The sequence below is a fragment of the Urocitellus parryii genome, chromosome 8 (genome assembly GCF_045843805.1).
Source record: "Urocitellus parryii isolate mUroPar1 chromosome 8, mUroPar1.hap1, whole genome shotgun sequence".
In the NCBI taxonomy this organism is placed as follows: Eukaryota; Metazoa; Chordata; class Mammalia; order Rodentia; family Sciuridae; genus Urocitellus; species Urocitellus parryii.
Window position 1 is genome coordinate 127,460,489 of NC_135538.1, and position 12,883 is coordinate 127,473,371.

The 12,883-nt window shown below is 38.1% G+C and overlaps 2 non-coding genes across 2 annotated transcripts; both read left to right on the top strand.

The window, feature by feature from the left end:
* The first annotated feature begins 9,608 nt into the window (after window positions 1-9,608).
* Trnaa-cgc (transfer RNA alanine (anticodon CGC)) lies at window positions 9,609-9,680 on the top strand. The gene has a single exon. It is a non-coding gene; the product is annotated as a tRNA-Ala (tRNA).
* Window positions 9,681-11,238: 1,558 nt separating this feature from the next.
* On the top strand, window positions 11,239-11,311 carry Trnak-uuu (transfer RNA lysine (anticodon UUU)). Its single transcript has one exon. It is a non-coding gene; the product is annotated as a tRNA-Lys (tRNA).
* Window positions 11,312-12,883: the final 1,572 nt, after the last annotated feature.

A 12,883-nucleotide genomic window follows, 5' to 3' on the forward strand; every position in this document is an offset into this window, starting at 1 on the left:
AATGCTAAAGTTATGGGTGAAAGTCTGACGAGGAACAAAACATTTATATAGTTTCAAAGTTATTTACCAACAGATTACTTATGAAAATGGTAACCTCACCTTGAAGAAATCCAAGTGGTAATACTTTACCCACAATGACCAAACTGACATCACCATGCTGGGAACATTGAAATCGTATAGTGCTCCTCTACAACAATTCTCCTACAACATTCTGGCCAAAAACAGAATCAAGAGGCCTTAGGTGAGGATCCACCTCATTTTTTTTCAGGTGGATATCCAGTTTTCCCAGTATATATATATTAGGGTATATAGCTGGGGATATAGCTCAGTTGGTAGAGTGCTTGCCTTACATATACAAGTCCCTGGGTTTACTCCCCAACACTACAAAAAATAATAAAGAAAAGTATAAACCCTTAGAGGAAGAAAATTAGGAAAATGTCTTTAGGATCTAGAGGTATGCAAAAACTCTTGAGATTTCCTAAAAACATAAACCATAGAAGGAAAAACATGTCTACATCAAAATGAAAAATTATTATTCTGTGAAAGACCTTTCTTATAAGATGAAAATATAAGGTAAAGAGTGAGAGAATAGTTCCAAATCACATATTCAAAAGGGCCTATTATCTGGAATATATAAAGAGATAACATTTAAAATTTTTTTTTTTTTTTTTTAGAGAGAAAGAGGAGAGACAGAGAGAATTTTTAATATTTATTTTTTAGTTCTTGGCGGACACAACATCTTTGTTGGTATGTGGTGCTGAGGATCGAACCCGGGCCGCACGCATGCCAGGCGAGCGCGCTACCGCTGAGCCACATCTCCAGCCCCAACATTTAAAATTTTTAAAAATCCAGACAGAAAAAAAAAATTACAGTGCAGGCTAGAATATAAAAGAAAAGGGTAAAACCTTTCATACACATCTGTCATTATAATATAATTTAGTTAAACACTGAATTTAATAACATAAGTTTTCCTTTCCATGAAATATTTATCTGTTCTGTGGTGACAGTATAGTAGCAATGCACCAGTCATAGATCTTACTGAGAGCAGTTTAATTGGCAAGTGGTCCCAGTTCTTGCACTCTGGATTTATCTCTAAATCTACCACCATTTTGGTTCCACAGTACACTTTCCACACACTGTTCTCAGTTAAGGAATACAAAAGGCAGGCCTGTTCTTGCCATACTGCTCCAATCTGTGACTTTGGTAGAAGATTTACCACTGGTCTGGCAGTCTGAGATCCTGCTAATCCAATTCCCCTTCCTTCTTTTTCTTCTTCAAAGAAAGCAGATCTACATCAAAATCTGGTGACTTTTCTGTCTCCTCTCCCTCTTTCTATTCCTCATATTCTAGGGCCTGGCAAAGAAGTGAACTTGAAAACCATTAAAATTTAAAACGTTTAAATTAGGAGTTAGTGAGTAAATACATTTTAAATCTTATATCCATTAAAAAATGTCATATTTCTCATTTCACATTGTATGGTTAGGGGAAAAGCAAATGGTTTCTAGTCCTAAATTAACCAAAGTAGTCTAATTGTTCTAAAGATTCCTAAGAATTAAAAATAACAACAAACTTTTCTTATATATATAATTTTTAAGACTGTTTTTAGGTGAGATCTTTCAAGATTTTTTTTCTTTTATTTTGTAAAGCTGAGGATCAAGCCCAGGACCACCTGCACTAGCACTCTACCACTTAGCTACTTTCCCATCCTCCTACAGATTTTTTAAAGCAGGGGCTGGAAAACCATAACTTGCATACCAAATTCCATCATTTGCCTATTCTTGCAGACCTACTAACTAGGGATGGTTTTTACATTTTTTTTTGATGGTTGACAAAATCAAAAGAAGAAAATCTCATGACATGATAAAATTCTGATATTTAAATTTTCAGTGTCCAACAACACAGTTATGTTCATTCATCCTTTTGTCTACTTTCCAGCTGTAACATCAGAATTGAGCACTGCAACGGAATAATGTAGTCCTGAAAGCCTGACTTAGTTACCCTGGCTCTTTACATAATAAATTACAAATCTCTGCCATATACCTTTGGGTGGGACGTTTGTGTAATGTTTTCCTTAATGAGACCCATTGCTTCCTCTTTCTTATCCTCAAATTCTATCTTGCTGATAGGACTATTTGAGACCAGATATGAGAGTAGTATGCCAAATATTAAAGAATAAATAAGTTCCTTACATGAAAGAGGACTCCATGAGATTCCTGTGAATAAGGTAAAGACTCCATGTGGACAGAGGGCAAAAGTCAGTTAATAATCACCTCCTCTGGAAGCTGGTAACTTGAAATTGGTTTTACTTGAGCTTTCTAAGAACTTCAGGTCAACTAGTATGAATCTCAGAGTTTTATACATTTTGAATAAAGGCAGAAATGTCTACATTTGTGCCCCAGGAACATAGGGTTTGAGGACCTGTCCAGATATAGGGAGGCTTTATAAAGAGCTAATTCCTTTCTCTTGTTTCCTTCATTTTTGCTTCCCTGGAGAAAGGATTTTGTCTGCAAGAGGCACTAAATCAATAAGAGTGCCTTTTCTAATCCTTTCACTGGGGTCTTTAGTCCCTAGGGCTCTCAAACTTAGGGCAAGCATCTTGGACAGAATGCTTTTTCATTTTTCCAGACAACAGTGCTGTACATATCAGTTTACCACAGTTGTGAATGACACATTCTTTTCTCTTCATTTCACTGATAGTGTGGATTGATTCCAATTCACTTGTATCTCCCCATCTGGACCTAAATCCAGGTTTTTGTACTCCCCAACATTACCTTTTATGTTTTCCTGGCAGCTCTTAAATAGAAAAGAAGGAAGTTGATGCTTTAAGAGAATATTCCATTCTGGGACTCTCCTTGGTAGTGAAAAAAAAAAGCTGTCACTCAGTAAGTGCCAGAAGCAGTCTTTACAGGGTTTGGTTCTACAGTTATGAAAGATCCTAGTAGGATTAATGGAAACTTTCCATCCAGAATGAAATTTAAGGGTTTCCGGGACAGCAGAGTTGAAAAACAGATTCTGCCATTGCCGCAAACTGCCCGGCCCCGGGCTGGTTGAGTCCCGCTCCTGCTGCCGAGCACTGCCTGCGGCACCCCTGCTGAGCGATCCCCTGCTGAGCTGTCAGTGCACACGGGCTTGCAATCTTGCAACCCGGTTGGGCACAAAAACACAAGCCAGTCAAACTGAGACAAAGTTTTATTTAGAGAGAGGCCGTGTGCGTCCCCTAACAGGTGGGTCCGCCACGTGTATGTTCTACCTGAGCCGGGGGGGTCTCCCCTTCCCCCGGAACACCCTCCTACCATCCTTTCCCAACCAATGGGAACTCTCCCATTACAAGAGTGACATGAGTAACCTGAGTCCTGAAAATGGGCCCAGCTGGACAGCATGAGTCCAATTACCATATGAATGTGAATTGCTGGCTGGCAGTCAATAAAATCCAAAGGTGCCTGTATCAATATTTTTGCTGTGGCTCCTAACATGCCATTTTAGCTTATGTCTGGGAACACTGGCAGACAATTGCAGTATCTAGGTATTTAAGAGTTGTAATGAATGTAGAGAGTGGGTGTGGCTCAGTGGTAGAGTGCATGCTTAGCATTTATCAGGCCCTGGGTTCTACCCCTAGCATCTCCTTGTATACTCTTGGTACTTTTTAAGCTGGTGGAGTTGACTCCTCTCAATCTACCTACTTCAGTACAACTACATTAGAATTAACACTCTTTCCTTTGGGATGGTATGTCTGCATATTTCTACTGTGTTGAAGCTTCCAAATTGGGAGGAATGGAGGCCCTTGGAATGAAAATGAATTAGTACTAAATACTCAGTTGTGATAGAAGAAGGAAAAAAAAAAAAAAAAACACCAACAGAAAGGGGAGCAGGCTGTGTAAGAAGTCCTGGGCAATTTCTTTTAGATTTACCCCTGTACCTCTACCTCCCTATGCCCATTTCAATACACAGACTGTGAAGGACAAGGACTTCACTTTCTTCTCTTTTGCTTACTCTTCACTCTCCTTTCATATGCATCCATTTATGCCTGACATGTAAAAAGTCATTTGTATCCATGTCCTGGAGAGTTATGATGCTAGTTCTTACTAGTCTAGGGAGTGGGTGGACGTACCAAGAAAGAATTCCCAAGCGTCCTTAAAGCATGAAAACTGGACAGATGAGAAAATAATTTGTAGAAATGTTCCAGTGTGCTAAATCAAAACAAAGCACCCCCATTCCAAAAAAAAAAAAAAAAAAAAAAAAAAAAAAAAAAAAACCACCTCAGTTGGTAGAGCCTATTTAGCTCCCAGTCTTTCCTATGAAAGTTTGTTGGTTTGGGTCAAAATGAATTATTGGCTTTCATGTCATTTGTATTAATTCACAGATACCTTCTTGCATTCACTTCTGAAAGGCACAGTGAGAAACAGAATTCAGTGCCCTCAGTTATTCCTGGCTTCTCCACATTTGGTCATTCTTTCCCACTCCCTTTTTTTTTTTTTTTTCCCCAGTGGTAAAGTAAGCATATCATGAAATTTGTTAGCATCTATTTTTAAGTTCAATGGCATTAAGTATAGTTTGGTGGCATTAGTATATTTCGTATTTTTGTGCAACCATAACCAATCATCCAGCTCCAATATTCTTTTCAACTTGCAAACTGGAACTTTGAACCCATCACATAATTACCCATTGTCCCCTTTCTCAGACACTAGCATCCACTATTCTATTTTCTGCTTGTAACTTGACTACTCTTAAGTACCTTACAAAGTAAAATCATACAAATATTTGTCTTTTTGTGACTATAATGTTTTACTTAACATAATCACTTCCAGCTTTATCCATGTTGTAGTACATTCTGGAATTGTTTTCCATTTTTAAGGCTGAAAAATATTCCACTATATGTGTATACCAGTTTGGCTTATCCATTTATCTGTCAATGGAAAGTTGGTTACTTCCACATTTTAGCTATTGTGAAAAATGCTGCTGTGAACATGGGGGTACATATATGTCAAGACTGTTTTTTATCCTTTTTTTATATACATAATTTGATGGATCATGTGGTAGTTTTATTTTTGTTATTTTAAAACCATTCCATACTTTTTCACACTGGCTGTACCATTTTACATTCTCACCAACAATGTACAAGGATTCCAATTCCTCCACATTCTCACCAACACTTGTTATTTGCTATCCTATTAAATTTGAGATAGTATCTCAGTGTAGCTGTGGTTTACGTTTCCCTTATCATTAGTGATGCTGTGTATCTTTTCATGTGCTTATTGGTCATCTGTTTATTATTTTTGGAGAAATATATATTCAGGTTCTTTGCTTGTTTTAAAAATGCAATTGTTTTAGTTGTTGATAGTTTGGGGAGCTTTATATACATTCTGAATATTTACTCTTATCAGCTATGTGATTTGCAAATATTTTCTTCCATTCTTTGAATAGCCTTTTCATTTTATTAATAGTATTTTGTCAAATGCATAAATTTTAAATTTTTTCATGAAGTTCATTCTGTCCATTTTTTCTTTTGTTGCCTACATCTGATGTCATATTTAAGAAATCATTGTCAAATTCACTGCTATGAAGATTTTGCCCTGCTTTCTTCTAAGAATTTTATAAATTTAAGCCTCTCATTTAGGTTGTGATCCATTTTTAGTTAATATTTTTGTATAGTATTAGGTAAGGGTCCAACTGCATTCTTCAGTATGTGTATATACAGTTTTCCCAGAACCATTTGTTAAAAAAATTTTATTTTCCCCCATTGAAAATTATTTGGTCATATATGTGAATTCTAATCTATTCAAGGTCTGCATATTACTCAGGAGTAAGTTCACACTCCTTTGGGTTTATTTCACTGTAAATTGAAGAACAGAAAAATGAAAGAAGTATGGGGAGTGGAAGAGGCCCTTGGGGATCTTTGTAAATAGAGCCTTTTGTATTCCCAGTTGTGCCTATGTGGAAGCTGAGGAGCAGAAAACCTACCCACTGATTTTTCAAGCCCTCACTTTCCTTCCACACACAGATGGCAGTAATTTGAATCAATCACCAAATATGGCAGGACATTTATTCCGACTTCTGAATAAAGGGAAAAGGGAAAGAGCTCTGAAAGAATGAAGTGCTTTCCACACACATCAGTGAACATAAAATTGTAGACATTTTCACTCAATTGGGAGAGTCCTAGATTAAGAGTCTGAAATTCCCCCAAATTTGAAAAGCCCACATTTTTTTTTATTAGAGTATTATAGTTTTACCTCATAGTTGGGTTCATCCAGACAAAATCATACACACATGGAATTTGATTTCAGTTCACAATTCCCCTCTTCTTTCCTGTCCTCTCTTCTCTCTTCCATTCTCCTTTCTCTACTCTACTAGACTTCCTTTCACTCATCTATTTATTTATATTTGATTAGTTCTTTTTATTTACACATAAAGGTTAAATTCCATGTGTTATATTTATACATGCACATAATGATTTTTTTTTTAAATATTTATTTTTTAGTTCTCGGCGGACACAACATCTTTGTTGGTATGTGGTGCTGAGGATGCCAGGCGAGCACGCTACCGCTGAGCCACATCTCCAGCCCTCGATTTTTTTTTTTTTTATTTAATATATATATATTTTTTTTAGTTCTCGGGGGACACAACATCCTTGTTGGTATGTGGTGCTGAGGATCGAACCTGGGCCGCACGCATGCCAGGCAAGCGCGCTACCGCTTGAGCCACATCCCCAGCCCCTCACATAATGATTTTTTAAGAACTCCTTCTGGGGGCTTGGGTTGTGGCTTGGAGGTAGAGCACTTGCCTCGCACCTTCGAGACCCTGGGTTCAATCCTCAGCACCACATAAAAATAAATGAATAAAATAAGGGTATTTTGTCCAATTACAACTAAAAAATAAATATTAAAAAAATAATTCATTCTGCATTGCCTTGCCTTTTCCATCCCTCCATTCTACTACTTCTACACTGAGGATCTTCCCTATATTTTTATGACATCCTACCCTTTTCTCCTCCTTTCATTTATCTTAGTCTACCTTCCACATATGAAAAAAACATTGATCTTTAAGTTTCTGTGTCTGGTTTATTTCACTTAGCACAATAATCTCCATTTACATCCATTTACCAGCAAATGCCTAAATTTTATTCTTCTGTATGGATAAGAAGAACTCTATCACAATTTCTTAATCCATTCATCTACTGATGGGTATCGGGTTGATTCCATACTTTAACTATTGTGAATTATGCCTCTGTCAACATCAAGGTGCCTTATATTGCTATAATATACTGATTTTAGTTATTCTGGGAAAATACCAATGAGTGGAATAGCTGAGTCATAAGGTGGTTCCATTCCTAGTTTTTTCAAGAATCTTCACACTGCTTTCCAAAGTGGTTGTACTAGTCTGCAGTCCCACCAACAATGTATAAGTGTACCTTCCCTACCCCTAACCTCGACAACATTTATTATTATTTGTATTCTTGATAATTGTCATTCTAACTGGAGTGAGATGAAATCTTAGTGTAGTTTTATCTGCATTTTCTCAGTTGCTAGAGATGTTGAGCATTTTTTTCATATATTTGTGTTTCTTCTGAGAACATTTATTGATTGGGTTATTTTTATTTTGGAGGGGGTGTTAAGTTTGTTGCATTCTTTATATATTTTGGATATTAATCCCCTCTCAGTGAAGTAGCTAGCAAATATTATTTCCCATTCTATATTCGCCTATTCTCTCTTCATGCTTTTAATGGTTTCCTTTGCTATCTAGAAGCTTTTTAATTTGATGGCATTTCATTTATTGATTTTTGGTTTTCTTTCTTGCACTTTGAGGTTCTTGATAAGGAAATCTATGCCAGCATCAATATGATGGAATGTTGAAATATTTTCTTCTAGAAGTTGCAAGTTTTCTGGTCTAATTCCTAAGTCTTTAATGTATTTTGACTTGAATTTTGTGCAGGGTGAGTGATAGGGATCTGGTTTTATTTTTCAACATAGAAAGTCCCACAATTTACACAATAAAATCTCCTCTGGCAGCTATAACTTATTCACAAACATCCGCCTGCACTCGTTTTCTCAAGGAAATCTTCCAGAGGGCTAAGAGCAGGAACATGGAAATTGCATGCCTTCAAGGTTCCTTGGCTTTACCAATTAATAGTTTTGTTCAGAATTTTAAGTCTTCAGATGAAAACCTGCCTGAAATACTTCTGTCGTAATTATGCAAGGTCTTGAAAGGTTCAGGAAAGAAGCAATCTCCATATTGATCATATAAGCCAAACTGAAAGCAGCCAGTGATCCAAAGCCATGATCTGTGCCATTGCCCAGACAATCCCATCCTATTTGCTTTGCATTACTCAGGAACCTTTCGATTTTCCAATTCACAGAGGGCAAGCACCATTTGAAAATTTCCAGGCCTCTCCTTCCTTCTTTCAAATATCTGTAGAGCAGGACTTTTCCTTATGTCAATGGGTTCTCAGAGGGAAGGCATTTGACAGCTTTTGCTGGGTCCTCCAACTTTTCTCACCACCTTGCATCTGCCCTTGCCTTGTTAATTCTGGCAAAAAAAAGGGGGGGGGGGATTGTCACATTACTTAAAGTTGATGGAGTTTTGATGTTGTTAAAAAAATGCTTTGGGGCTAGGGTTGTGGCTCAATAGTAGAGCGCTCACCTAGCACACATGAGGCACTTGGGTTTAATCCTCAGCACCATTTTATTTATAAAAATAAAATAAAGGTATTATGTCCGCCTACAAATAAAAAATAAATATTTTTTAAAAATGTTTTGTGGATATAATCCTCAAATGAGGATAAAGATGGAGTGTGGAATCAGAACTAAGGATATGATCTTAGTATGTGGGATTCCTGAATCAGCTGTGAGAATCAGCTAGAAAATGAATGTTGGCTCTCCATCTGATGCAATGCTGTGTAAAGCTCAATTTGCCAGCTGGATTAAAGTTGGAGGCTACTTCTGGACTAAGGAGCACTTCATTCTGAACCAGTATTGCCATGACATGTGTTGGAGACTGCCAGGGACCAAAAGGGAGTTCTCCCTCAAAGAATAGCCTGACAGTGCCAGGGACCAAAAGGGAGTTCTCCTTCAAAGAATAGCCTGACAGTTACAAGAAACAGCCCCCTAGGAGACATCTCACCTGGGAGACACCCTGCAGCCATCCATCTCCCTGAGACCTCCTTCGGCCATCTGTCTTCCTGAAACATCCTGCGCTATCTCACCTTGTGAAGACTTCTAGCAACTGCCGATAAGAGAGCTCCCCCCATCCCCAGCCCATAAATACCCCTGTGTGAACAATAAAAGTTTGCACCTTGATCAGAACTTTTGTCTTGCTGTCACCCTTCGTGTCTCTTGTCCCTTCATTCCTCCCCATCTAGGTTCGCTGCCCACGTTGATGTGTCCTGCCGGTCGGGGCAGGAGACCTGAGATTTTTCTGGATCTTTGCCTGATAGAGGCAAGGCACTTTCATATGGTTACTGGTAAGTGAACCTAGAAGCAAGTTAAGGTGTGAGAAGGTCCTAGAATCAGAAATGTGCTATTTAAACTACAAGGCAGTTATTCTTCTGATGAACTCACTGGACAGTATATAATAGTAATGACATTTTAAGAAAGATTGGAATTATCTATCAATTAGGGGGTATAGCTCAGTGGTAGAGCATGTGCTTCGCATGTACAAGGTCCCTGGTTCAATTCCTGGTACCTCCAAGAAGTATTTTTATCAGCCACCTTCCTCTCATTCCCTTTCCTGTATTTCCCTTAGTCACAAGAAAAGGAAGTCTAGTGGTTTAGATTTAGCACTCTCTCATTTCTACTCCTTGAGGATTAGCACATCCTAGGGCAGGGCATCAGCAAAAGAAGGTAGAGGACAAAGTAGGAATCATCCCCACCAGGATCTATGACTTCTTAAGCAAGAACCTGAATAACCACTACCCTATTCAAATTGGGTTTTATTTAGCATGTCATGGAAGAGTGTATAAAAAGAGGAAGAGGAAAAGAAATGGCTCATGGAAATTTTCTCTTAGTTTTCTGAGCAGTGTGGACTTCCTTTTTGGCTATAGAGAAGGCGTCTGAAATAAGAATAGCATAAAGACTGAAAAGAATCCATAAGAATTGGGTGAATTAGGAGTCACTGATATGTATTTCTGAAAAACAAAATAATAGCTTTCCCTTCAACTGATTTTGGACTCTGAGATTCTTTGTTTTTGTTTTAGGAATCTTCCTGGCCTGTCAGCATTCTCCAAGGCTGTTCCACAGCCCACTCTGATAGGTTTTTCATTCCATCACCAAGGAAATTATCTGGACTGGGGCATTTTCTTAGTAGGTCTTCAGATTTCCCCTTTTCCCCAGTTTCCTTTTCCTGCAAACCTTCCCCAAAGATGACAAAGGTAAAACAGAAAGATATAAAGAAGACAAGTTAAAAGCTGCCTGGGGAAATTTAGGTCCTTGCAACAGAAACTGAAAGAATTGGGGAGGAGGGAGAATATTGACTGTTGGATACATAGTCTTTTAGATGGAATTCTCTGCGGAATAAGGAGAGGGCAAGGGAAAAGATGATCTATGAAATGAACCAGTACTTTATATACTTAGAGAGTGTCTCAAATTTTAACACTGAGTGAAAATGGTCCATGCTTTTCTCCTTTTGCCACTATTTTGTATGATAGTCAACCGCTATAGGAGTTTTGAGTGAAGACTGAAAGCACATTGCATACAAGAATACTGATTTATATCATTTCAAAATCTTCCCTTGATTCAAAATCTGGCATATATGGGAAACACGGCCAATAAAGTCAAACACCCAGAACCTGGATGGCATTAGCTGAATTACTGGAAAGATCTTACTCAAGAGGATGTAGAGTGAACCCAAGATGAAAGGGAAGTGATGAGCACTTGGTAAGAGTGATGAGGCTAGGTTGGGGTTAGCAAAGTGGGAAGAAGAGGGCTGGAATGTGGATCTTTAAGTACTTTAAGGAAAGAAGATAAAAAAAGTTTTGTCCTGTGGGAAGGTCCCACTTTTCTTTACTCAAACTCTGTCAACTTTTGAAGGTGTCTGTGAGTTGTCTGCATATATCTAAGTTCTTCAGAAGGCATCAGTGTGGTTGAGTTTTTGTTTTAAATGTAGTAGCATCTGGTATTGGTGGCTTTCCAGAAACAACAAGGAAGCCAAATGATTGAATGAGAGTATACATATATTGCCTTGGAGTAGATGACAATGAAAAAATGAGTTCAGCTTTATTAAGTTAACAGGGAACTAGGGGTAAGGTGAGACTGGGTAGCTCAGTTGGTAGAGCATCAGACTTTTAATCTGAGGATCCAGGGTTTAAGTCCCTGTTCAGACATAAACTGCTGGTATTTCCCCCTCTTTAGATTTATCTAAATAGATTTATGTAAGTCCAGATAGCATAACATTGCTGGAACTTCCCCCAGAAAACTCATTAAATGGGTACCCAGGTGAGGCTGTTACTAGTTTCTTCCCCCTCCTTTGCCTATATGAGTCTTTTTTCATGTTCTCAGAAATCCCATGACAGTTATTAAGCTTGGGAAGGAGAAGGAACATCATTTGTCTGACAGAACTTGCCTCTCCAGTTGGTCTAAAAGGCTCATCAGGCTGCTGGAATGTGAGAATAGGAAACATAAAAAGGACAGGCCTCACTGAGGGAGAGAATTAAGATGGTGTTATATGCAAATGTGTGCAGAGGACACATTTGTGTGTATGGGGACAGGGCTGGTTCAAACTTGGTTCTGGGGTTGGTGTAAAGCACAACTAGGATTATGTCAGCTGTTTCTGATAAACCATTCCTCTGCATTGTGATTGGAACAAACTATATTCCAAGCAGACTCTTGCTTATTTTTTATATAAAAAAAATTTTTCCCATTTGCCTCCAGCTATATCTCATAAATAATTTTATTTTGTAACAAGGGCCCATTTTATGTTTTCTTTGCACAACATTCTTGAAACATTTTTTTAATGAAAGGCAGTGTGGTTAATCCTTAAGTCACAGATTTTTCTGAGGAACCCAAAATCTTACACAAAAGACAAAACATGCCAATGCCTAGTATACTGTATTGAGAAGTCCCCAAAACATATGAAACTGAAGTCTAACTCACCTATATCCTGAGAGGAAATAGAAGCCAACTGAGTCCTGTTTTAGATGATGTTCTAGAGAAACTATATTGGAATATCACTTGAGTGTGTTGAGATATCATTGCATACAACATGTATGATATCATCTGATATTACAAAAAAAAAAAAAAAAACTTTTACATGACCCTGCTCTACAGATATGGAAAGAGTAATGAAGTATGTTCCAGAAATTGCCTATATCACCAACTTTTAAATGGCACTAAGTTAAAGATCTAGTTTTTATGACTGCAAATCTTGGATTACTTTTTTATAATATCATATTTCACTCACATATATACAATTTAATGTGTCTCAAGCTGTGTCATTCACCGTGTGTAGATTGTGTTGCACATAGTAGCCTCTTGAGGGGCTAGGTGTGGCTCTGTAAACTCCCTGTCATGGAATGAATGCATCATGCAGGTGCACCACTGCCTCTAGCTCTGCCTCAGATCCCACACAGTACCTGAGATGAGTGTGACTCCCTGTCAATCAATCTGCTGACCAGGAGATATCAGGAAGCAAGACTCCACCCTTGAAACCTTATCCTCCCTCTAATGTCTCCACTATAAAATAAAGGAAACATGGGCTCACACCATAGTCTCTTTTCCAGTGCTCTTTCCAGCGTGGAAGCTGACCTTTAAGGTCACAGAGCTGTCCCTCCCTCGATTTGAAAACTACTTTTTCTGTATGTGTTTTTTTGCCTCTTTCTTAGCTTAATGTTGCAGCAATTGAACACAGTTCAACAGTTGAACACAGTTCATCTCGACTATATGGGTCTTTGGCAAGA